The sequence below is a fragment of the Jaculus jaculus genome, chromosome 16 (genome assembly GCF_020740685.1).
Source record: "Jaculus jaculus isolate mJacJac1 chromosome 16, mJacJac1.mat.Y.cur, whole genome shotgun sequence".
Classification (NCBI taxonomy): domain Eukaryota; kingdom Metazoa; phylum Chordata; class Mammalia; order Rodentia; family Dipodidae; genus Jaculus; species Jaculus jaculus.
In genome coordinates this window covers 35156565-35181883 of record NC_059117.1, presented here as the reverse complement: position 1 = coordinate 35181883, position 25319 = coordinate 35156565, and positions in this window count along the sequence as shown.

Here is a 25319-nt window from a genome sequence, read left to right as displayed (position 1 = left end):
GGAGGATCGCCGTGAGTTCGAGGCCACCCTGAGACTCCATAGGTCAGCCTGGACTAGAGTGAGACCCTAACTTGAAAAAGCAAAAAGAAAGAAAAAGAAAAACAACAACAACAAAAAAAAATAAATTCACCTGGGACTGCCTCCCCTCCACGCAGAGAGCTGGCATTGCCTTGTGCAGTTTGACACTGGTTTTCATTGTTAGTTTTCTGTCCCTGAAGGCATAAGTAGTCCTTGGGGATCTAACTTTCTCTGCAGAGGCGGACAGAGGAAGGGACTGTCCACCTTTGGACCTTCTACTTTTCAAAGGCCCTCAGCGCCATCTGACTTTTTCATGAGTGAATCCTGGCGAATGTTCTCCTGGGGAAACGGAGGAATTCACACTCTTGCTTCATTTTTCTCGTCATCTGAGCATTTCTCTTACTTCCAAGAGATCTTAGCCTGTTGTCCAGATGTTGCTTTACTTTCCTTTGCATCTTAGGACAGCTTTCACATGATCTGGTCCGCCATATGACTGAAGAGGGAACTCCTCCGACTTTCGATTTGCCTAAATGAACCACTGGCCTCCAATCTTCTGTCGAGGAAAAGCCCTGATATTTCTCACCACGAGGAAAGAGCTTCTCTGCCACGCTGGGCTAGTCTAAGGATGCAGATATTCCAGGCTTGGTGAGTGTCCCGAGAGGCAGGGGACAGACGTGAGGACAAGCAAGCACTACAGCCATCAAAATCATCTGCAGAGCTGCCGGGATGCGGTGAAAGCCACTGCAGACACCACGTGCGGGTGGCTGACGTCTGCCTGTCGCCTGGTCAGAGACCGTCCCTTCTGCTATTTCTCTCCATGCTTCCGGCCCCAGCCTCGGGCGAGAGTCCATCTGCCTTTCACGCCTGCAGCTCGCAGGCTGCATCTTGGGATAGCGTCAGCGGAAATGTAAGCATGGCTCCCTTGATAATTATAGGAGTTGTGTTTCTTTCTTTCTTTTTTTTTTTAAATCATTATTGGCTTTGATGAGATGGTGTAGCTGGAAACGGGCTGTATTTTAAGCAAAAAATGGCTGCAGGCTGGAATGTTCAGAACACTATGCAAATCAGTTGAAAACTGAGAAGCTCAGTCAATCAATCAATTTCACTTCATGGCTTGCCAAGTGACATTTAAAAAAAAAAAAAAACCTTATTTGTCTCATTGAATTGAATGACTTTGGGCCCGAATTGACTTAATTGTATGGTTGCCTTTGATAGATGGCAGGCAGTGAGCGCTCTGTGGGACCGTAATCAAATGCAACAAATAGGCTGTGGAGAGCAGTGGGCAGCCCCCCCCCCCCCCCCCCGTGGTAGATGGCTGGCTAACTTCTAAATACTTGCAAAACAACTTCCTGCTGCCACCCTAACAGTTACTTGGTTTAAAAGGCATGAGTACAGCATTCTGTTCGATGAACTCAAATTTGAATGTCTCACACGAATCATTGCATCCCTAACGCTAGCACATGCTTTTGCTTTTGATAGGTAAGGTTATTACGATCTTAGCTCACTCCCCACTCCCAACCCCCGCCCACCGCATAAAGCATCACATGCGTTTTCTGATTACATGTGTATTATTATAATGAAGATTTGAACATCTCAGCTATCCCAAGGTGGGCAATAGTTATATATAAAGTTGCTTCTTGTCTTTTTCTACACCTTTTGTTTTGAGGCAGGGTCTCACTTTACTCTGTAGCCCCGGAATAGAATTTACTCTATAGCCCCAAGCTGTCCTCAATCTCATGGCAATCCTCCTACCTCAGCCTCCCAACTGCTGGGATTAAAGGACACCACTCTCTCTTCTATCTTTCTCTGCTTGCAAATAAATAAGTAAAAATACTTTTATTTATTTATTTACAAGGAGAGAGAGAGAGAAAGCAAGAAAGACACACAGAGAGAATGGGTGCACCTGGGCTTTCTGCCACTGCAAATGACCTCCAGATGCAGTACCACTTTGGGCATCTGGCTTTACATGGGTATTGGGGAATCGGACCCAGGCCATTAGGCTTTGCAAGCAAGTGCCTGAAGCACGGAGCCATCTCCTTTCCCTTTTTAAAATTCAGCCCGGTGTACCAGCTCATGGGGTGGTGGCACCTACATTCAATGTGTCTCCCTTCTCAATAAAACCTCTGTGGAAATACCTTGACAGACATTTCCAGTGGTGTGTCCTTTGAATACTTCCAAGTAGGCATGTTGGCAAGGGAGATTAACCAACCATTATAAGTTATTTTCAGGTTTGGGGGACAAATGCCTAGTTGTTTTCTTAAACAGATGCCCTTCCTTATATTTAATCTGACATCACAAAGAATACATCTCACCACATCCAGACTGCATGTACCATTACATTTAAGGATTTCCTGGAGTGAGGTAGGGTCTCGCTCTAGCCCTGGAATTCACTATGTTGTCTCAGAATGGTCTCAAACTCACAGTGATTCTCCGACCTCTGCCTCCCAGGTGCTGGGATTAAAGGCGTGAGCTAACATGCCCAGCTGGTTATTGCTATTTTAATTGGTAAAAGTTATAACTTTTTTTTCTCCAGGTAGAGTTGCGCTCTAGTCCAGGCTAACCTGAAATTCATTATGTAATCTCAGGGTGGGCTTGAACTCATGGCGATCCTCCTATCTATGCCTCCCAAGTGCTGGGATTAAAGGCATGCACCATCACACCTGCTTGAAAGTTGTAACTTTTTAAGTATAGATTTTTCTGGTGTTTTTCCAGGTTGAATATCTAGTTAGTCCCCTTCATCTGTGGACTCTGCATTCTCAGATTCAACCAACTTTAAATAAAAAAATGAGGGCTGGAAGGATGGCTTAGCAGTTAAGGCATTTGCCAGCAAAGCCAAAGGACCCAGGTTCAATTCCCCAGGACCCACATTAGCCAGATACACAAGGAGGCGCATATGTCTGGAGTCCGTTTGCAGTGGCTGATGGCCCTGGCATGCCCATTCTCTCTCTCTCCCTCCTTCTCTGTCAAATAAATAAATAAATAAATAGATAGATAGATACTTTTTTTAAAAAGGCTGGAGAGATGGCTTAGCAATTAAGTGCTTACCTGTGAAACTTAAGGACCCCGGTGTGAGGCTCAATTCCCCAGTACCAATGTAAGCCAGATGTACAAGGTGGCATATGTATCTGGAGTTCACTTGCAGTGGCTGGATGCCCTGGTGTGCCCATTTTCTCTCTCTTTCTCTCTCTGTCTGTCATTCTCAAATAAAGAAATACAAATGCTTCCTTTAAAAATTATTTAGAAAAAAATGACATTTGCATTGAATACATGCAATGTCTTATTTCCTGAATAATACAGTACAACAGCTATTGCACGGCATGTATACTGTACTGTATTGGATCATATGAGTCACCTAGGGAAGATGATGCGTGATGGGGGATGGGTACAGTTTACATTAGGAGGTGGATCAGTGGGTTACAGTGCTGCTATGCAACAAAGAGGCTCTTTAATCCCATCACTCAGGTAAATAGCCAGGCATGGTGCCACATGCCAGTGCTGAGGAGGGTGGATGGAGGAGCTCACTGGTCAACCTGACCAAAAAAAAAAAAAAGGTAACTCCCGGTTGTGAGAGACCCTACCTCAAGAAAACAACACAGAAGAGCCATAGAGGAAGACTGATGGGCTTTTCTACACCCCACATCCATGCAGACCTTGGTAACCAAGGGGGATTCTACAACCATCTCCAGGAAAAACTGAGGGGTGATTATTTTCATTTTTCACGGGGAGGGAGTGGTGAACTAATCTGCTCATGGTTGTTCCAGTCATGTTACTAGGACGAAGCCCCGGACCAGAAGCTGAGGGCAGGGAAGGGTTTGCTCCAGCCTATAATGTCCCCACAGCAGGGGAAAGCTGGCTGAGCAGAGGCTGGGTACCCCCTTTTGTAACAGCCGGTGGAAGACAGCAGCAAGAGCGCGGGCTGAGCTCTGGCAAGAGGGAAACTGCCCTATCACCCCAAAGTCTGCTCCAGAAACACAACTTCTCCAGCAAACTACCAAACTGCCACCAGCTGGGTGCTGAGCATTCAAAACCCTCTGAGGCTTTCCACAGTCAAACACCGCCATGACCATTGCCCATGTAGATAACGATTTCACAGTCCTTTTCGTATAGATTTGTATGAACCCTTTACATACTAATCAAAATAACCTTTTGTTACTAATACATGACATCGTTAATTTATCCTTTGCATTTTGTTCTTATTTTGTTTCAATGTATAAAATCTTTACATGTTAGGGATATGGCTAATTTTTAAATATTTTTATTTACTTGCGATCAAGACAGAAAAAGAGGCAGACAGAAAAGAGTGAGTGTAGGCACACCAGAGCCTCCTACTACTGCAAATGAACCCGACTTTGTGCATCTGGCTTTATGTTGACACTGGGGAATCAAACCAGGAAGATAAGGCTTTACAAGCAAGAACCTTTAACCCCTGAGCAATCTCTCTAGCCCAAGGTTATATCTATTATTCCTTTGTTAGTTTTTTACATTAAATTTAAGTATGGGAAGCAGAGATAGATTAAAGGTGAAATCATTACTGTACTATTTATTTTTGACAATATTATTGAGGAAAAATATATATTATAAGATTGACTTATTCTATACATACAGTCACAAGAGTTTTAGTATTTACAGAGTTGTGTAAAGCTTACAGTAATCTTTTGTTTTGCCTTTAATTTTTTTTATTTATTTAAGAGAGAGGAAGAGGTATATATATATATAGAAAGAATGAGCATACCAGGGCCTCAACCACTACAAATGAACTCTAGATGCATTTCCCTTGGTTCCACTTCCCTGTGAAATATTTTTTTCAATATATTTTATTTTATTTATTTATTTTCAAACACACAGAGAGATAGAGAGAAGATAGCCAGAGTGAATGGGCATGCCAGGGCCTCCAGCCACTACAAATGAACCCCAGGTGCATGCACCACTTTGTGCATCTGGTTTTATATGGGTACTGGGTACTAGGGAATCAAACCTGAGTCCTTTGGCTTTGCAGGCGAGTGCCTTAACTACTAAGCCATCTCTCTAGCCCTGCCTGTGATGTCTTGTTGTTATATTAAACTCTTTTAAATTAATACTTTTAGGTTTTCCTTTTATCAAATATCTCCTTGTCACATGCTTCAATGTAAAGCTTTATTTTTTTCCTTATCATCTAAGCAAAACAAGCATTCCTAGAAATGTTCTTGTATGAGATGCTATATGACTGGTTTAAACTGTAGGCAACTACTTCAGCTCTTTCAGAAGTAGTAGGATATACTCCTGGAATAAAACTACATCAACAAGTTTATTCTGAAGGAAGTCTTCTTGGTTATGTAGTTATTGTTCAAGCCATCTGGGAACTATTCTTTTGGAAGCCCCCCTGCTGAGCCCATGACACATTATTTTTACTTTCTTCGGTGGTGTCACTATCTATAATGGGTTGATTTTTTAAAATATTTATTTACTTATTTGCAATCAGAAAGAAAGAGATAGTAAGAAGAGAGACAGAGCGAATGGGCATGCCAGGGCCTCCAGCTGCTGCAAATGAATCCCAGACGTATGTGGCTTTAGATGAGTGCTAAGGACTCAAACCTGGGTCGTCAAGTTTTGCAGGAAAGTACTTTAACTGCTGAGCCATCTCTCCACCCCTTTAGCAGGTTAATTTTAAGTTTAGAAAGAGGATGAAGTGGGAGCCTGGTGAGGTTGTGCATGCTTATGTTCCAGTACTTGAGAGGTTGAAGTAGGAGGATCACCATGAGTTGAAGGCAGCCGGGAAACCATGGTGAGTTCCAGGTCAGCCTGGGCTAGAGACCTATCTTCACCCACTCTCCACCTTCCAAAAAAACAAAACTGGAACTAAACCTACTCAGTCTTATGGCTAGTTGAGCCCCAAAAATATAGACTACCTAGTAACACCCCCACATGAGCACGTACATGCACATACGTTTACAAACATGCACACAGCAAGTGCTTCTTTCTCTGTGTCCCTAGGTTAACCCACAAAATATCTCAAAAATAGTCATCAGTTGTGGGCAGGATTGGGTATGAAATGCATGGCTTCACAAATGCTAAGCATGTGCTCTACCCATAATATAGAGCCCTGGGCTCCTGTCAATATTTTCAAATGGTAACACTACTAATTGAACAAGAGAATAACCTTTCAAAATATTTTTATTATGTATTTATTAGAGAGAGAAAGAGGAGGGAGGGAAAGGGAGAATGGACATGCCAGGGCCTCGAGCCACTGCAAGGGAATTCCAGATACATATGCCACCATGTGTACCTGGCTTACATGGGTTCTGGGAAATTGAACCTGTGTACTTAGGCTCTGCAGGCAAGCACCTTAACCACTAAGCCATCTCTCCAGCCCAATAATAACCTGTTATAGAAAAGATAAAAACACTCAAAAAGATGTGCAAGTTCTAGCATACTTTTTTAAAAAAAGTTTATCCCAGCTATTTGAAAGTGATACTTAACTTTGATAATGTCAACTCAAGATGCTCCCATAGGGGGCTGGGGAGATGCTCGGTTCAACAGTTAAAGGCACTTGCTTGCAAAGTGTGCTGGTGCAGGTTTGATTCTGCAATTCCCACAGAAAGCCAGATGCCCAAAGTGGCACAGGCATCTCAAGTTCTTTTGCAGTGGCCAGAGGCTCTATCATGCCCATTCTCTCTCTTTCTCTCAAACATAGTTAAAAATAAAAATAAAAAAAAATGATGTTCCCATGGGAGGTTCTCATGTTGGAAAAAGAGGTCCTTCCTTCAGCGCTCAGCTCCCTGCTGAGCACGTAACGAGCTTCCTGTCTCAATGGCGGTGCGGGTGGCACTTGATGAGTTTTAGGCGTATCTGAGCTGGTTGGAAGCGTCGTTGGAATACTAATGAGTCATTTCTTCTAAACATCTCGGGAATTTTTTAATTTTTTAATTTTTATTTATGTGAGTAGAGATGGCTGCATAAAATGTGCATGTGTATGGACATGCATACCACAGAGCATGTGGAGGTCAGAGGACAACCTTCCTTCCATTTTCTCTTTGCTGTTTTCGCTGTTGTACATGTGCCCTGGCCTGTGAGCTTCTGGATTCTCCTGGCTTTACCTCCCATTGCCATAGGCACATTGGGATCACAGACATGGAGCCACTCTGCCTCTGGCTTTACATAGAGAATCAAGCTCAGGCCAGCAGGTTTGCAACAGAGACCTTCAGTGGCTGAATCATCTCGTTGGCCCCAAGATATATGTTTTTAATTTACTGGGCTAATCAGTATCTGGGGTTCAAAAAAACTCTGTTGTATTCACACTGCCAAAGCGCTGCTGAGGCTGAAAAGCCACTTGCAGAATTGTGTTGGATAGAAATAGAACTTAAATAGAATTTGAATAGAATTTAACAGTCTGAACGTGACAGAGACAAACTGTGGAATCTAATTCTACAACCTTGTAGACAGACCCCCAGACAAAGCAGTCTCCACTGTGAGCCCTTAGACGTGCTGTGCAGTTTCTGACCCCTTTACTGAATTTTTTTTTCCTTAGGCATAAAATGAAAAAAATATTTATCTCACGAGATGTGGTGACGTTGAAATGTTGTAGCACTCATCACAACATGTGATTCAGACACAGTCACATCATGCCATCATCACCATCTGGAAGCACCCTCAGTACCTACCACAGCGGTGGGTCAGAACACTATAACGAGCCACCATCTATCTTCTTTGTGTCTTTGTTGTCCCTTGGCACAGAGCCTGGCATAGAGCCAGTGTTCAACAGATGAATGCCACCCAGGGAAAGGATCACCTTCCACCACTGATAGTGGATATTCAGGAAAATGATGGTCGACATTATTTTCACTCGTTAAAACCTCCCTGTTCTCCTGCCGTCTGCTCTGAGAGAGAAGCAGTGGAGGTGGCTGCTACACGTGCAGTTACTGCCTGGGTCCAAATCCTGGCTATGCCTCTTACTTGTTTTGTGACCCAAGATAAGTCACCTGTTTCTTCACTGGTAAACATCAGCGCCTTCCTCGTGTGTTCATTGTAAAGGTCAGCAAGTTTATATATGTAAATCATTAGAACAACGTTATATGATTGTGTCAGGGAAGGATAGGACTTTGCAGAGAGTTAAGGCTGAGGCTGTCTTATCAGAGAGGTACTCATTCCCCTCAGGATGGAAGTACATCTCTAAGGCACCCAGTGCACAAGGGGAAAGCTGAGAAGGAAGCCCATGTGCTGGTATTGAACATCCTATTGAAGCTCTCTATGGAGAAGGAAAAGCCCTGGTTTGTAGCTTCTGACCTGATTTATTGGGCTTCATCTAAAAGGTTGTCTGATGTCCATCAAGGAAACAAGAGAAATGAAAAGAACAGAGAGAAATGAATGAGTCAGTTATGGTAGTGTTGAGGATAAGGATTGAGTGAGCGTTTCCGAAAGGCCTCTGTCAGGAGGGACCATGTCATCTGCCTCATGGGGTTGTCATGAGAACCAAATGAGCACCCATAACTTTCTTAGAACAATATCTGCCACATATGAACAAAACCAGGGGCTGACTCCATCTCAAGGAAACAGTGGGGAAGAGCGATAGAAGACGTCCACCATCCTCTTCTGGCCTCTGCGTGTGTGTGCTTGGGGTGTGACACATCTGCACGCACATGTGTGTACATGATACATACACATGCTTCCCATGCCACATCATACACATTGCATACACATCAAAAACGAGAAATGAAAAGAGCAGAGAGAAATGAATCAAAGTCAGTTACGGTGGTATTGAGGATAAGGATTGAGTGAGAGAGGATGGAGGGAAGCCTGAGGGTGCAGGGAAGGAATGATAGCAAAAGGGAGGGCAAAGACAGGAGCAGCCAGGGGACCCGGAGCCCAAAGACTCTTGTACTGAGCGCTTTGCATTAGCTGTGGCCATCAGCCTACTGACGTTCTTTCACCCTCTCGATATCTGAGGTGGGGTGCTCCTTAATGGACCAGATCAATCTGCAGAGACCACACTAATTGAAATAAGGGTGATCTTTGCACAGACTAAGTCTGGGGACATGGAAAACTATGTGTTGTTTTTTTTTTTTTTAAGTTTTTTATTTGATTTATGCTTTGTTTTGTTTTGTTTTCCTTGATTTTTTCCAGGTAGCATCTTGCTCTTGCCCAGGCTGACCTGGCATTTCACTAGGCAGTCTCACGATGGCCATCAACTCATGGCAGTCCTCCTACCTCTGCCTCCCAAGTGCTGGGATTAAAAGGCATGCGCCACCACACCCAGCAGCGTGGAGCTTCTTGAAGACTGGGAACTCATAGTTTCTCTAAAGATTTCCTGAAGAAATACGCATAAACAAACAACTCATGATCTGGTCTGATGCAAACTCGTGATCTGTCTTCCGCTCAGACTCCCCATACCTTTGACTGCCTGAATCTAAATAAAAGCAGTGAGTACGGGCAGCTGGGAAGCACTGGAATCCATCTCTCTGACCCTCCATTGAAGAAATCCTGGTTTGCCTGGTGTGGGCTCATCTCACATTTATCCAAACACCGCTGGATGGGTGCCGTGAGCTGGCTTCCTGGAAGTCTCCAGCTTCCCTTTCTGCACAGACGTGGCCCTGACAGTGCTGTCACTGAAAAGAACAAGCCTAACAGCCTTGGGCTGCAATTCTGAGCAGGCAAGGATGGTGGGGGCGGCAGGGGCTAGGTGGGGGTCAGCCTTTCAAAAGCATTTTTTTTCCTAGAGCCTCAGGCCCAGAATTTAGCATTTGCTTATTCAATCTTGCCAGTTTAGCATGGCCTGACTTTGTGTGTGTGTGTGTGTGTACATGTGTATGCATACATCTATGTTTAACTTGCACAATGCATGTGATTTTAGATATTCTAGAAAATAATGGCTCTTAATAAGGATAAATGGCAGTAACTGTTTTCTATTTTCACTGCTGGCAGAAGGAGAAAAGCAATGAAACAATTGTTTCAGATTACATATAGCAGTAATTTTCAGATAAACCCAAGAATGGGATTTTAAGGAAAATTTTGCAGCCTCTTTTGGAAGCTTTTTGTTTGTTTGTTTGTTTTCTGAGGTAGGGTTTCTCTCTAGCCCAGGTGACCTGGAATTCACTATGTAGTCTCAGGGTGGCCTCAAATTCACAGCAATCCTCCTACCTCTGCCTCCCAAGTGCTGGGATTAAAGACGTGCACCACCATGCCATGCCCAGCTGTTTTGGGAGCTCTTAAAAAAGGGATAGCCAGGCAAGGTTGACTGCAGTGGGAACAGAGGAGAAAGGAAATCTCCCTTCTGCTGAGATCTGTGGATAAACATTCCATTTCAGTTCTGTGAGCATTTCAGCGTTAATGCTGTTATCTCGTTTAAAATTCACTCATGTTCAGTATTTAAAACTCAGAGAATATGGATAATATCAGGAGTGAAAATCAAGTAAAATCCTTTAATCCAGAGGTAACCTAAAATGGTTTATTTTTAGAAGAATATGAAAGCCAAGGATAGCCATGGATGCAGCCTAACGTGCAGTACTAAGCTTGCTTAAGAGATTATGAGATACTTTATGACTTTTAAAAATTTTTTTTTGTTTTTTTAATTTATTTATTTGAGAGTGACAAACAGAGAAAGAGAGAGAGAGAGAGAGAGAGAGAGAGAGAGAGAGAGAGAGAGAGAGAGAATGGGCACACTAGGGCCTCTAGCCACTACAAACAAACTCTAGAAGGCATGCACCACCTTGTACATCTGGCTTATGTGGGTCCTGGGGAATCGAGCCTCAAACCGGGGACATAGGCTTTATAGGCAAGCGCTTAACCACTAAGCCATCTCTCCAGCCCAATAGTTTTTAACTCTTAAAACTTTTTACTGATAGTTTTTATACATGTACATAATTTTGTTCAGAATCCCCTTCTATGACCTGATTTAGTCTCTTCTCCTTCACCGAAACCTTCTTTCCAGGTAGCCCTTCTTTTATATTAATGTCTTTTATTTGTTTGGTTGCTTGCTTACTTTTTGCCCTCTTCCATCATCCATGGTGAGACATTGATGGGCCCAATATCGTGCAGATCTGATGGGGGTAATGACAGCCACTATGAGCTTTATAAATGCAATGGTCACATCGTGTCCAGAGGACAATGTTCCAAAGCTTTCCTGTCCACCCTCTGGTTCTTATATTCTTTCTGCCCCCTCTTCCACAATGTTCCATGAGCCTTGAGGGGTGTGCAAGGTGTCTCATTTAGTGCCAAGCTCTCAACAGTTACTTACTCTCAGCACTTTGACGAGTATTGAGTTTCCACAGTGGTGGCTGACAGCTGGAAAAAAAGCTTTTCTAACTAAAGGTGAAAGTAGCACTAATCAATGGGCATAAACATAAATGTATAGAGGGTAATTTGGTGAGCATAACATACCCATTTAGCCAAACAGCAGTAGTAACTACCTCTTCTAGGGCTTATGACGTCTCCAGGCATAGTATATATTTTTTTTCAATTCAATTTTCTCCCCTGAGGTGGACCTCAGCTCCAGTCAGAGAGCAGTTGGTTACCCTCATAACATCAATGCCAATATTACTTTAGTGGGCATGTCTTGCCTACCTGGGCTTGAAGTATTTTTTTGTAACTAATTACATAGTTCTCCATTGTAAATAACAAGATCATGTTGCTCTGTCAAAAAATTAGACACACCTGATAGATTTTTCATATTTTTGAAAAATATTTTATTTATTTATTTATTTATTTGAGAGCGAGAAAGAGGCAGATAGAGAGAGACAGAATGGGCTCACTAGGGGCCCTAGCCATTGCAAGTGAACTCCAGACACAACTGCCACCTTGTGCATCTGGCTTACGTGAGTACTAGGGAATTGAACCTGGGTCCTTATCCTTAGGCTTCTCAGGCAAATGCCTTAACCACTAGGCTACCTCTCCAGCTCACTTTTCCACATTTTTCACTGCATAAACACAGAAATAACCTGCCCAGAATTGTATCCTACTCTGTATATTTTTTGTAATCTAGCATTCACATGTTATGGACCCTGGGCCCCCTTCCATGTCAGTGAACACTGCTTCACATTAATGTCCCTTGGCATGCATACAGCACGATTTATTCAACCGGTTATTCTGTGGATGGTTGGGCTTGGTTCCCCATTAAATCCTTATCTATATGCCATTGTGAGATTGTCCAATAACTTCTTTTTGTAAGCATGCATGTATGTGTGTGCATGGTATGTCTGCAGCAGTGTATGCATGTACAGTGTATGCAGGTGGCGCATGGACAGATGCGTGGGTCCTGTGAATATTCGTGCAGAAGTGCAGACGCCAGAGGAGAACGTGGACCCTCCTCTGTCGATCCTCCACACCGCCTCCTTGAGAGAGAGTTTCTCACTAAACCTGAGGCTGTCATTTTTGGTCAGACGATGATGATCAGTAAGACCCAGTGATTCTTCCACTCTCCTTATCCCCACAAGACTGGGATTACAAACATGCGTGGCTATGCCCTGTTTTGTTTTGTTTTGTTTTGTTTTCCTAAATGGGTGTTCTGCAGATGAAATTCTGGCCTCTCACGTTCTCACACTTGCTTGGCAAGTGCTCTTACTGACTGAGCCATCTCCCAGCCCCTAAAATCTGTTTTTTGTTATTGTTGTTGTTGTTGTTGTTGTTGTTTGTGAGGCAGGGTCTCTCTCTAGTTCAGGCTGACCTAAAACTAATTTGATCTGTAGCCCAGGCTGGGCTGGAACTTGCAGCAACCCTCCTGCCCCAGCCTCCAGGCATGAGCCACCATACCTGGCCAGTCCAATCTTAGGAACAAACTTCCTGGAAATGAGATGATTGACATGGGTTATTTATTTTAAAAGTTTTGCTGCCTCTTGCTAGATCCTGTTCCAGAAAAAGGCATAGTAATTTACATCGCTGTCAGTAATTTTTTTAAGAGAGCCGGGTGTGGTAGTGCATGCCTTTAATCCCAGCACTGGGAAGATAGAGGTAGGAGGATCATCATGAGTTCGAGGCCACCCTGAGAAGACATAGTGAATTCCAGGCCAGCCTGAGCTAGAGTGAGACCTTGCCTCATAAAATATAAACAAATAATAGCCAGGCGTGGTGACACATGCCTTTAATCCCAGCACTCAGGAAGCGGAGATAAGAGGATCACTGAGAGTTCAAGGTCACCCTGAGACTACCTAGTGAATTCCAGGTCAGCCTGAGTTCAGAAAAAAAAACAACCTAATAATAATAATAGTAGTAATAGTAATAATATTTAAGAGCCTTTTTTTCTCCATTTTCTAAATACCACTGGCTTCTGTCTACATTCTATGGCTACCCTCAACATTTTAATGTCCATTCCTTTGAGTCCTAGAGAGGTTAAAGTTTTCAACAATTTGCCTTCCTTTGTTACTTGGCTATAGTGCTTTACTTTTACCTACGTCCCCACTGAGGATATCAAGACACACATGAGCACATGCATGCAGGCACACATGTGCATGTGATCTAAGCTGGTGGCCGCTGACTGGGGATGTGTGGTACAGACGTTTGCTACACAGGAGGTTATCATTCAGCCTGCATAGCTGTGGTCAGTCTTGGCGGCAATGGCGATGGCCACTGCTTTCGGGCCAGATGAAGTCTCGAGGTCAAGTCACAAGAAGTACAACGCAGATTATTACAGGTGGCTGATAAGGGATGCGTAGACATGGCCGGTGCTTATTTAATGGACTCAGGTCAGGGTTTCCTGTCACTGAGCAAGGTCAGGGCCACGTGACAACAGGACAGCTACAGGATGAGGGACAGAGGAGGCAGGAGGCAAGGCAGGGGAGATGGGCCTTCAGGCCAAAGCTTTGCTTGCTCCATTCTCCACTCCCTCTTCTCCCTCTGTCTACCGGAAGGACACGTCTCTAGGAGCCTTACCTGACCAGGGCCATTGTGGCTCTTTCCTTTCCCCTGCACTGGGCCCAAGAGAATGGAGCATAGTCACTTTTGTTTTCCAGTTTAGAGACAAGGCAGGCGAGAACTAATGTGCACATGGGCAGAGCAGAGACGGGGCGACATGAACACTCCTCCTGGGGTCCCTGCTTCTGAAGAGAAGAATCTGCTTGCAAGAATAAAGAAAAGAGCTTTGCAGCATGTTTTGTCACTAAAAACAGAGTCAGGACCACATTGCTAATTCTGGCTACAGATGCTCTCTGACCATCCCTTATGACCTTAGTTCTTCAGTTCTGTGAGGTTTTTTTTTATTATTATTATTAAGTAGAAAATTTGTGTGGACAAATAATGTGTTGGTGCCATCATTTCAAGTTTTGTGAGTTGTTTTTTTTTTTCTCTTATTTTATTTATTATTTATGAGAAGCCAGTGCTTCCAGCCACTTCAAATGAACTCCAGACACATCCATCAGTTTGTGCAGCTGGCTTTTCGTGGGTACTGGGAAATCAAACCTGGATCCTTTGGCTTTGCAAGCAAGCACCTTAACCATGAAGCCATCTCTCCAGTCCAAGTTTTGTGAGGTTTTGAGAACACTGATCACCTTGTTTATTTCACTAAGATTCTGGTTCCTTACCTGGCTATAAAGCCTTCCATCACTGCTGTGACCTCTGACACCACATTTCTAACCTGAATCCCCAGATCATTCTAGTCTAGTTTTTCCTTGAATATGTCAAGGGCATGCTTGCCTAGGGCTTTTTTGCAAACTGCTGTATTTTTTTTTTTGGCTTGGAACAGCCTTCCTACATCTATCCACACAGCTTTCTTCCTTCCTCCTTCCCTCCCTCAGATCCCTGCTCCAATGGCACCTTATCTGAGCAGCATGTGGAGAACCTTGGCAGGATGTATGTGGGGCATGGCTGACTGACAGGAACATGATGAACTTGAACTCTAGTGGGGAGTAGAGCCAAGCACAGCTCACTAAATCAGGGAGCTGGCGCAGGGGTCTTGGTGAAGAGTCAGAAACCATGTCTGGGTTTCCTCTGCCCCCCAAAGCATGCATGCCTACCAGAGCTGGCTCCACAGAGCAGTCTCCTTCCTGTGCCCTCAGTCTCAGGTCTGAGCTCCTACTCAAGACAGCTGGCTATGTCAACCTCCCAGCCTGCCATCTATTATTCCTCCAGCCCTCTGCTCTGCCTAGTTCCTCAATGACATACCTGTTCTCCTCACCCCATCCTAGTTATTTTTTATTATTATTATTATCATGAGAGAGATAGAGAAATGGCATGCCAGGGCCTCAGCCACTGCAATCAAGCTCCAGATGCTTGCACCACCTACTGGGCATGTGCGACCTTGCACTTGCTTCACCTTTTGTGTGTCTTGTTCATGTAAGATCTGGAGAGTCGAACATGGGTCCTTAGGCTTCACAGGAGAGTGCCTTAAACCTCTAAGCCATCTCTCCAGCCCACCCCATTCTAGTTCTAATGACCAGAGAAAGTCTCCCTTCCCTTCCAAGGTGTTTTGAGAACTTTGAAGTGCCCAAGTGAGTTCTAAGAGTTGGCTGGTTAGGAATTCTGTGAAACTTGGACTCAGAAAATGATTAAAAGATATGGATCCGGGCCATCATATCAGAGACAGGTGGGGAGCATGTGTGAGCTGACACTGTGCTCACAGTGGACACAATCTTGGAAGTTTCTGTTTTGGTGAATGAGACTATTTCCAAGCACCAGAGATGGTGGTCAGATGGCTTCAGTTCTGGATGGAGGGCTGAGGTAGATAGAAAGACTAGATATATTTTTAATTTTTTTTAATTAACAACTTCCATGATTATAAAAATACCCCATGGTAATACCCTCCCTCCCCCCACGTACCCCTTTGAAGCCCTACTCTCCATCATACCCTCTCCCCATCTCAATCAGTCTCTCTTTTACTTTTGATGTCTTGATCTTTTCCTCCTCTTATGATGGTCTTATGCAGGTAGTGTCAGGCACTGTGAGGCCATGGATATCCAGGCCATTTTGTGTCTGGAGGGAGCATGTTGTATAGAGTCCTGCCCTTCCTTTGGTTCTTACATTCTTTCTGCCACCTCTTCCGCATTAGACCCTGAGCCTTGGAAGGTGTGATACAGATATTGCAGTACTGAGCACTGCAGTCATTTCTTTCCATCACCATGATAGTTTCTGAGTCATCCCAAGGTCACTGCCATCTGAAAAGAGAAGATTCTCAACCAAAAGTGAGAGTAACATTAATATAAGGGTGTGAACATTAACAGAAGTGCTTACTGGGCAGTTTGATAAGCATAGTATATATATTTGGCCAGACAATAGCAGATGTTACACCCCTAGGGCTCATGACTACCCCTGTTTTAAGTTTTCAGTATCAGGGATGTATTCCCTCCCATGGAGAGGGCCTCCACTCCAATTAGAGGGAAGCTGGTTTCCCCCATAACAGATGTGCCACTATTGCACCTGTTGGCTCATTTGGCCTGGCTGGCCAATAATAAGGTTTGCAATGTCCACTGATGAGTATCTTCACTGGTGATTTCTCTTTCTCCCATTGAAGTGCATGCAGAATGGCTTCTTCCAGCTTTCTGTCAGCTGGTCTACATGGAAGAGGTTATCAGCTCAGATCCAGCAAGATTCTCAGTGGCCTTGCAGTCCAAGTTTATGGAGTCTTCAGCAATAGGGTCTTACCATCTATTCTTGGTGGGAAACCAAGGGCCTTGGCAATGATCTATAATGTTTTGGGGACATCAGGGATCTCCCTGGCTAACAACCCACTGGAAGATATCCCATCCCTGGCACTGAAAATTTTCTAGCAACAATCTATGGCTTCTGAGTGTTCCATTGTCCAAAAAAGTACATATGTTTTATTTATATCCTCTTAGATTTTGATTAGCTGTCCCTCCACCTTTCCTTTACTCAATTTCTTTCCCAGACCCTATTTTGGGCCTTTTCACCCCCATTAATCTAATCTTATACTTACTTATATACCATACCATCCCATTAAGTGCCCCCTCCCTTCCTTTCTCTTCCCTTTCCATCTCTTTTCTAGCTTACTGGCCTCTGCTACTGAGTTTTTTCCTTCTCACACAGAAGTCCAATCATCTATAGCTAGGATCCACATATGAGAGAGAACATGCGACGCTTGGCTTTCTGGGCCTGGGTTACTTCACTTAGTATAATCCTTTCCAGATCCATCCATTTTCCTGCAAATTTCATAAATTCATTTTTCTTTACCGCTGAGTAGAACTCCATTGTATAAATGTGCCATATCTTCATTATCCACTCATCAGTTGAGGAACATCTAGGCTTGTTCCATTTCCCAGCTATTGTGAATTGATCATCAGTAAACATGGTAGAACATGTACTTCTAAGGAAATGAGATGAGTCCTTAGGATATATGCCTAGGAGTGCTATAGCTGGGTCATATGATAGATCAATTTTTAGCTGTCTTAGGAACCTCCACACTGATTTCCACAGTGGATGGACCAGATTGCATTCCTACCAACAGTGTAGAAGGATTCCCCTTTTTCCACATTCTCCCCAGCATTTATGGTAATTTGTTTTCATGATGGTAGCCAATCTGATAAGAGTGAGATGGAATCTCAATGTAGTTTTAATCTGCATTTCCCTGATGACTAGGGATGTAGAACATTTTTTTAGATACTTATATGCCATTCATATTTCTTCTTTTGAGAACTCTTTATTTAGTTCCATAGCCCAATTTTTAATTGGCTTGTTTGATTTCTTATAATTTAATTTTTTGAGTTCTTTGTATAGCCTAGATATTAATCCTCTATCAGATGTACAGCTGGCAAAGATTTTTTACCATTCTGTAGGTTGCCTCTTTGCTTTTTTCACTGTGTCCTTTGCAGAGAAAAATCTTTGTAATTTCATGAGGTCCCAGCAGTCAATCTGTGGCTTTATTGCCTGAGCAATTGGGGCTATATTCAGAAAGTCTTTGCCAAGACCAATATGTTGGAGGGTTTCCCCTACTTTTTCCTCTAGCAGTTTCAGAGTTTCAAGTCTGATGTTAAGGTCTTTAATCCATTTGGACTTAATTCTTGTGCATGGAGAGAGAGAAGAATTTATTTTCATCTTTCTACAGATAAATATCCAGTTTTCCCAGCACCATTTGCTGAAGAGGCTGTCTTTTCTTCAATGAGTATTTTTGGCATTGTTTTAGAATATATGGTGGCTATAGCTACCTGGACTTGCATCTAGGTCCCCTATTCTGTTTCATTGATCTACATGTCTGCTATTGTGCCAGTACCATGCTGTTTTTGTTAATATATCTCTGTAGCATAGGTTAAAATCAGGTATAGTGATACCACCAGCCTCATTTTTGTTGCTCAGTATCATTTTAGATATTTGAGGATTTTTGTGATTCCAAATGAATTTTTGGATTGTTTTTTTTTCTATTTCTGCGAAGAATGCCATTGGAATTTTGATGGGGATTGCATTAAATACATAGACTGCTTTTGGTAAGATTGCCATTTTCACAATATTGATTCTTCCAATCCAGGAACAAGGGATGTTTTTCCATTTCCTAGTGTCTCCTGCAATTTCTCGCTTGAGTGTTTTATAGTTTTCATTGTAGAGATCCTTTACTTCCTTGGTTAGGTTTATTCCAAGGTACTTTATTTTCTTTGATGCAATTGTGAATGGGAGTGATTTTCTGATTTCATTCTCTTATGTGTTTGTTGTTAGCATATAGGAATGCTACTGAGTTCTGTGTATTTATTTTGTATCCTGCTACGTGGCTGTAGGTGTTTATCAGCTCTAAACAGTTTGCTGGTAGACTCTTTAGGGTCCTTTATATATAGAATCATGTCATCTGCAAATAATGATAACTTGATCTCTTCCTTTCAAATTTGTACCCCTTTTATGTGCATCTCTTACCTTATTGCTATGGCTAAGACTTCCAGCACTATATTAAATAAAAGTGGGGACAGTTGACACCCTTGTCTTCTTCCTGATTTTAGTGGAAAAGCTTCCAGTTTTTCCTCATTTAGTAATATGTTGGCTGTAGGTTTGTCATAAATATACTTTATTATACTGAGATATGATCCTTCTATTCCTAGACTCTGTAGGGCTTTTATCATGAAGGGATGTTGGACTTTGTCAAATGTTTTTTCTGCGTCTAATGAAATGATCATATGGTTTTTGTCCTTCAGTCCATTTATATAATGTATTACATTTATTGATTTGCGTATGTTGAACCATCCCTGCATGTCTGGTATAAAGCCTACTTGGTCCGGGTGAATGATCTTTCTGATATATTCTTGTATTCTGTTTGCCAATATTTTGTTGAAAATTTGTGCATCTATGTTCATGAGGGAGATTGGTCTGTAATTTTCTCTCTCTCTTTTTTTTTTTCTATCTTAGCCTGGTTTTGGTATCAGGGTGTTGCTGGCTTTGTAGAAGGAGTTTGATAGGATTCCTTCTTTTTCTATTTTATGAAAAAGCTTAAGAAGCAATGGTGTTAGTTCTTCCCTGAAGGTCCGATAAAATTCAGTAGTGAATCCATCTGGGCCTGGACATTTTTTATTTGGGAGATTTTTGATAACTGCTCTATCTCCATACTTGTTATAGTCTATTTAAGTTATTAATCTCATCTTGATTTAATTTAGGTAGGTCATATAAATCAAGGAAATCATTCATTTCTTTCAGATTTTCATACTTAGTGGAGTATATGTTTTTATACTATGTCCCTGTGATTTTTTGAATTTCTCTGGTATCTGTTGTGATGTTGCCTTTTTCATCTCTAATTTTATTAATTTGTGTCTCTTCTCTCTTTCTTTTGGTCAGATTTGCTAAGGGTTTATCAATCTTGTTTGTCCTTTCAAAGAACCAACTCTTTGTTTCATTGATTCTTTGGATTTTTTTTTGTTTGTTTGTTTCTATTTCATTAATTTCTGCCCTAATCTTTATTATTTCTTCCTGTCTACTGATTTTTGGTTTGCCTTATTCTTCTTTTTCCAAGGCTTTAAGGTGAAGCATTAGGTCATTTACTTGTGACCTTTCTAATTTCTTAATATAGGCACTTAAAGCTATAAATTTACCTCTTAGAACTGCCTTCATTGTGTCCCAGAGATTTTGGTATGTTGTGTTCTCATTATCGTTTGACTCTATGGATTTTTTTATTTCCTTCTTGATTTATTTATTGACCCATTCATCATTTAGTAGTGTATTGCTTAGTTTCCATGATTTTGTGTATGATCTATAGCTTTTCTTGATATTGATTTGTAGTTTGATTCTATTGTGGTCAGATAGAATGCAAGGAATTATTTCAGTTTTCCTGTATTTGTTAAGATTTGCTTTGTGTCCTAATATATGGTCTATTTTAGAGAATGTCCCATGTACTCCTGAAAAGAATGTATATTCTGCAGCATTTGGATGAAATGTCCTGTATACATCTGTTAGGTCCATTCATTCTATGACCTTATTTAGTCCAGATGCCTCTCTGTTTATTTTTTTCCTGGGATGACCTGTCAGTTGATGAGAGTGGGGTGTTAAAGTCATCCACCACCACTGTGTTTGGTGTTATCTGTGACCTTAGTTCTAATAGTGTTTGTTTGATGAATTTGGGAGCCCCCATGTTAGGTGCATATATGCTTAGGATTGTAATGTCCTCCTGTTGGAATGTGCCCTTAATCAATATAAAGCAACCTTCCTTATCTTTCTTAACAAACACTGGACTGAAGTCTACCTTGTCAGAAATTAGGATAGCAACCCCTGCTTGTTTTCTAGGCCCATTTGCTTGAAACACCGTTTTCCCCCCTTTCACCCTAAGATAACATCCATCCTTTGTAGAAAGGTGAATTTCTTGGAGACAACAAATTGTAGGATCCTGCTTTTTAACCCAGTCTGAAAACCTATGTCTTTTGTTTGGGGCATTGAGGCCATTGATATTAAGAGGTATTATTGAAAGGAGTGTATTTATGTTTGCCTTTTTTTTTTTGTAGTTCTGGTTCTACCTTTGCTTTCTTGTGTTAACTAGTATTTGAGTATTGTTTGTTTTTTCCAGGTTCCTTATATGTGTGCTTTTCCTTCTCTTCGGCATGGAGGATTCTTTCAAGTATTTTCTGTAAAGCTGGTTTTGTCTTCAAATACTCCTTTAGCTTGTTTTTGTAGTAGAATGTCCTTATTTCTCCGTCTATTTGAATGGATAACTTTGCAGGATAAAGTAACCTTGGTTGACAGTTGTTATCTTTCAGAACTTGGAATACATCACTCCAAGCCCTTCTGTCTTTTAAAGTTTGTGTTGAGTAATCTGCTGTAATCTGTTGGGCTTGCCTTTGTAGGTAACTTGATTTTTCTCTCTAATTGCTTTCAAATTTTTTTCTTTGGATTGTGTGTTTTGTAGTTTGATTATAATATGGCGAGGAGAGGTTCTTTTCAGATTTTGTCTGGCTGGGCTTCTAAGGGATTCCTGTATCTGCATTGGCACCTCTTTCCCAGTTTGGGGAAAGTTTTCTTCTGTGATTTTGTTGAGGATGCCTACTATGCCTTTGGAGTGATATTCTTCTCCTTCTACTATGCCCTGAATTCTTATGTTTGATTTTTTATAGTGTCCCAAATATCTTGAAATTTCCATTCATACTTTTCTATTAGTTTGTCTTTCTCTTTGTTGGACTGTATTAGATCTGCCACCTGGTCTTCTAGCTTAGATATTCTGTCCTCTCCTTCATCCATTCTACTGGTGAGGTTTTCTATAGAGTTTTTTTTTTTTTTTTTAATCTTATTAACTGTGTTCTTCATTGCTAGTAATTCTGATTGGTTTTTCTTTATTATTTCTATTTCCTTATTTATGTCTTCTATTGACTTCTTTATTTCATTAAATTGGTGTCCTGTGTCTTCTTTGATTCCTTTGATTTCCTCTTTGATTTCTTCTTTGACTTCTTTGAACACATTTACAATGATTCTTTTGAAATCTTTCTCAGGCATTTCCTCTAACTCATTCTCACTGGAGGTCATTTCTGATGCATTAATACTTTTTGGTGGATTTATATTGTCTTTATTTTTGGTGTCTCTTGTGTTATAATGTGTATATTTTTGGATCGTTAATGCTTGGATTTTCTAGTTAGCTGGGTATTCTTAGCTGTATCAATTGATCTGATGTTATATATCTTCAGGGTAGGAGTTTAAGGTGTTAGATGTGGCTCTTAAGACTCTCAGAGTATCTACAAAGGTGTTTCTAGGGGTTGTGTTTGCCTGCTATGGGAATATTCAAGTAGGTTGAGTGGAACAAAATACAGATAGATTCTAAAATTTAACTAAACAATGTACACATTCAATGAAAAACAGCACCGAGTATTTATGCAAGAGTAGGTATTATAACAACCAGGACCTCTATCAACAAAGAGGTTAAGATTTCTGGTCTGTTGAGGGATCCAAGTCAGCTTGTGACTAAGTGAGACCCTTCCCTGGTGCAATTTCAGTTACCTTTTTGGATGATTTTGGTCTCAGTTATGCATCCCTCTTTGGTGCCCTGTGGGTTCAAGTAAGCTGGCTGGATCGCTGGACCACTGTTCTGTTTTCTGGAGCTGGGCACTGGCTTTTCCTGTGGGGCAAGCTCAGCCTGGCAGCTGTGGCCCCACAGACCTGTCACCGCCACTGTTGGAGCTGCTGCTGCTGGAGCCCCTGATGCCACTGCTGTAGCCGCCGTCACTGCTGCTGCTGCTGGAGCTGCCAATGCTGGAGCCCGAGCTGGAGCCGGAGCCACCGCTGCCGCTGCTGGAGCTGCCTGTGTGGGCTCTGGATGCTCTGGATCTCTCTTACTTCTCTGTTGCCATTTTAATTTCTTATACACCTCACTTTTTAGTAAAAGTGTGTATTTTGTTGGGTATTCTTTGCCTTTTTCTCCCCTAGGCTGCTTTGGTGTGGTTCCTAAGCCACCATCTTAACCGGAAGTCAAGACTAGTCATATTTACCAATGTAATGTGGGCGCGAACCTGAGACAGTGTCCACATGACCTGGAGTGAGGTCTTGAACGCACCCAACTGACACATGTGTCATTCCTATAAGTATTAGACCACAGGCATATCAAGAGTGGTTAGAGCAGTGGTAGGGAATGTTGGGGATCTGTATCACTGACCTAAGCGGTCCAGAGAGTGTGCCATATTAGCATATTCCTTCTGTCCATCCAGGCAGAGGGAAGGGAGAGGTTAGCTTCTCCTGCAGGTGGGCCACACCTACTCTCAGAATCTAAAATGGATGTGGCCCATTTCTTTATCAAGGATAAAACATGGCCTGTAATTATCAAATTTCTAGCTAAAATGTTTCAAGTGGGTGAGAGGTCATGAAATGTGGTCTTGCTTTCTCATGAACAGACATGTGATCAAACAGCAAAGGACCCCTTGAGGCAGAGCACCTGGGAACTCTGAGGTGCCTTGTGAGCTCATGGTGCCACAGGCGGAAGGGCTAAGTGTGCGCGGCTGTCTCAAAGAGCACTGGGGCCGCCTGACGCCATGACCAGAAATGACCAGGCAGCATCTGCTGCTGGCCCATCCCCAGCAGCCAAAGTCAGTTGCAGATGTGTTGGACATCATCAGCCGCTGTTGTGTGGGATGGACCAGGCTCTAACGTTCCAGTGACACTTGACCAAACCCTGGACATGCTAATAGCAAACTAGATCTTCTCCTAGGTAGCCCACTGGTCATCCAAGAAGGGATATTTCCAGATAGCTGCACATTCCCAAGCACCAAAATTCCACAATGTGACATGTCCACTTAGAACATTGCAAGATTGAAAAAAAAAAGGAGTTTGAGGAGTTGAGAGACTTACCCATCCTTCCAGATGCAGGCCTGCAGACTTCTCCCCTATCTGAACAGGAAAAGAGTGGTACCAGAAATCCACTGAGGTACAGCTTAAACATACTTGTACATACACATACTTGCTTGGATGAATTGGTTAAACAGAGGTCCCTTCAGTCACAGTTTGTAGATCTAATGGGCCCCTACCAATATTTTTTGTCAGTTATTTAGTTCATGTGTGGCCTGGTACTTCTTTTAAAACCTCCAAGTTTTCAGTGGTTTCATGCCACTTAGTGTTTCATTGTCTCCTATATATGAAGCATTGTGAGAGGCCTCGAGGATATAAAGACATTATGGGCACAAATAGGATAGACCAGCCAACTAAACAAAGAAATTCAAGTAGTGTGTGACAGCTCTTTCAGTAGGACATCAAGGAGATGACCTGAAAGGGGTAACCATTCATCCATCATACATACCTCAGATGAATGTACTTTGTCTGAATGAACACAAAATGCATAGTGTTTTTATCTGAATAGAAAGAGGCAGCAATTTGGGGAGGAAAGGTTGTTTCAAGAGATCTCTCTAGGTCCCCACCCCCCAGACCTCTCAGGTCAGAATCTCTGTTCTCCTTCTCCAAGTTTTGCTAAAGCAGTAGTTCTCAACCTTGGCTAGACATTTGAGTTCCCTGGGGGGGGGGGAGGAGGAGGTGGCCCCTAGTCAGGGCTGTACCTGGAGCGACTTAAGTTGTTATCTCCACCTGGGGCATGGGGTGGGTGAGGGGCGATCCAGGTATCAATCGTGTCTGCAGCTTGCAAGCGTTTCCCCTGTACAGCTGAGGTTAAACAGCACTATGTTAACATGCAGAGGAGGAATGAGCATCAGGATCTCTGAAAAGCTTTCAGGGGAGTGTGATGTATAGAAATTACAGAGCATGCTCTGTGAGCAGTTCCCTATACTGAGATCACATGTGCATTCCTGCTGAATTCCTGGAGCTGTTTCTTTTTCCTTTCTTTCACTATATTTTACTTTATTTATTTGAGAGAGGGAGAAAGAGAGAGAGAATGGGCACAGCAGCATCTCTAGCCACTGTAAACGAACTCCAGATGCGTGCGCCACCTTGTGCCTCTGGTTTACATGGGTCCTGGGGAATTGAACTTGGGTCCAATGGCTTTGCAGGCAAGGGTCTTAACTGTTAAGCCCTCTGGAGCTGCTTCTGAGTAGAGACACTGAAACTGTCCCGTGGAGGACGGCTTGGGAATAAGCACAGTTCTATGCCACATGTCTCTGCTGCCCAGGGCTCAGGGCCCACCCTGGTCTCGGGTGACCCATGGGAATGGAAGCCTATTATGCTAACCTGGCAATCCTTATTCACGGACTGAGAATCTGAGCAACTTTCTTCAGAAAACACTTGTATTTAGTAGGAGCCGTTTGGAGAGAACTCGTTCAGCTAGACAAGGTAACACTTTCCTCCCTCCGAGCCAGTCTTGGTCTAGAATCCTTCTATATTTGGCACTAAAGGCAGCCACTAAAAATAGATCAGAGTGTGTGGGAGTTGAAGCCTTTTCTGTCCTCCCTGCCTCAGAATAAAGCAGACTTTCTTCGGGTGGCTCCAATGAGCACAGCCAGCTCACAGGAAGACAATTCCCGTGACCTCACAGCACGTCCCGGCCCCCACAGTGAGAAAGTTGGGGTTCAGCA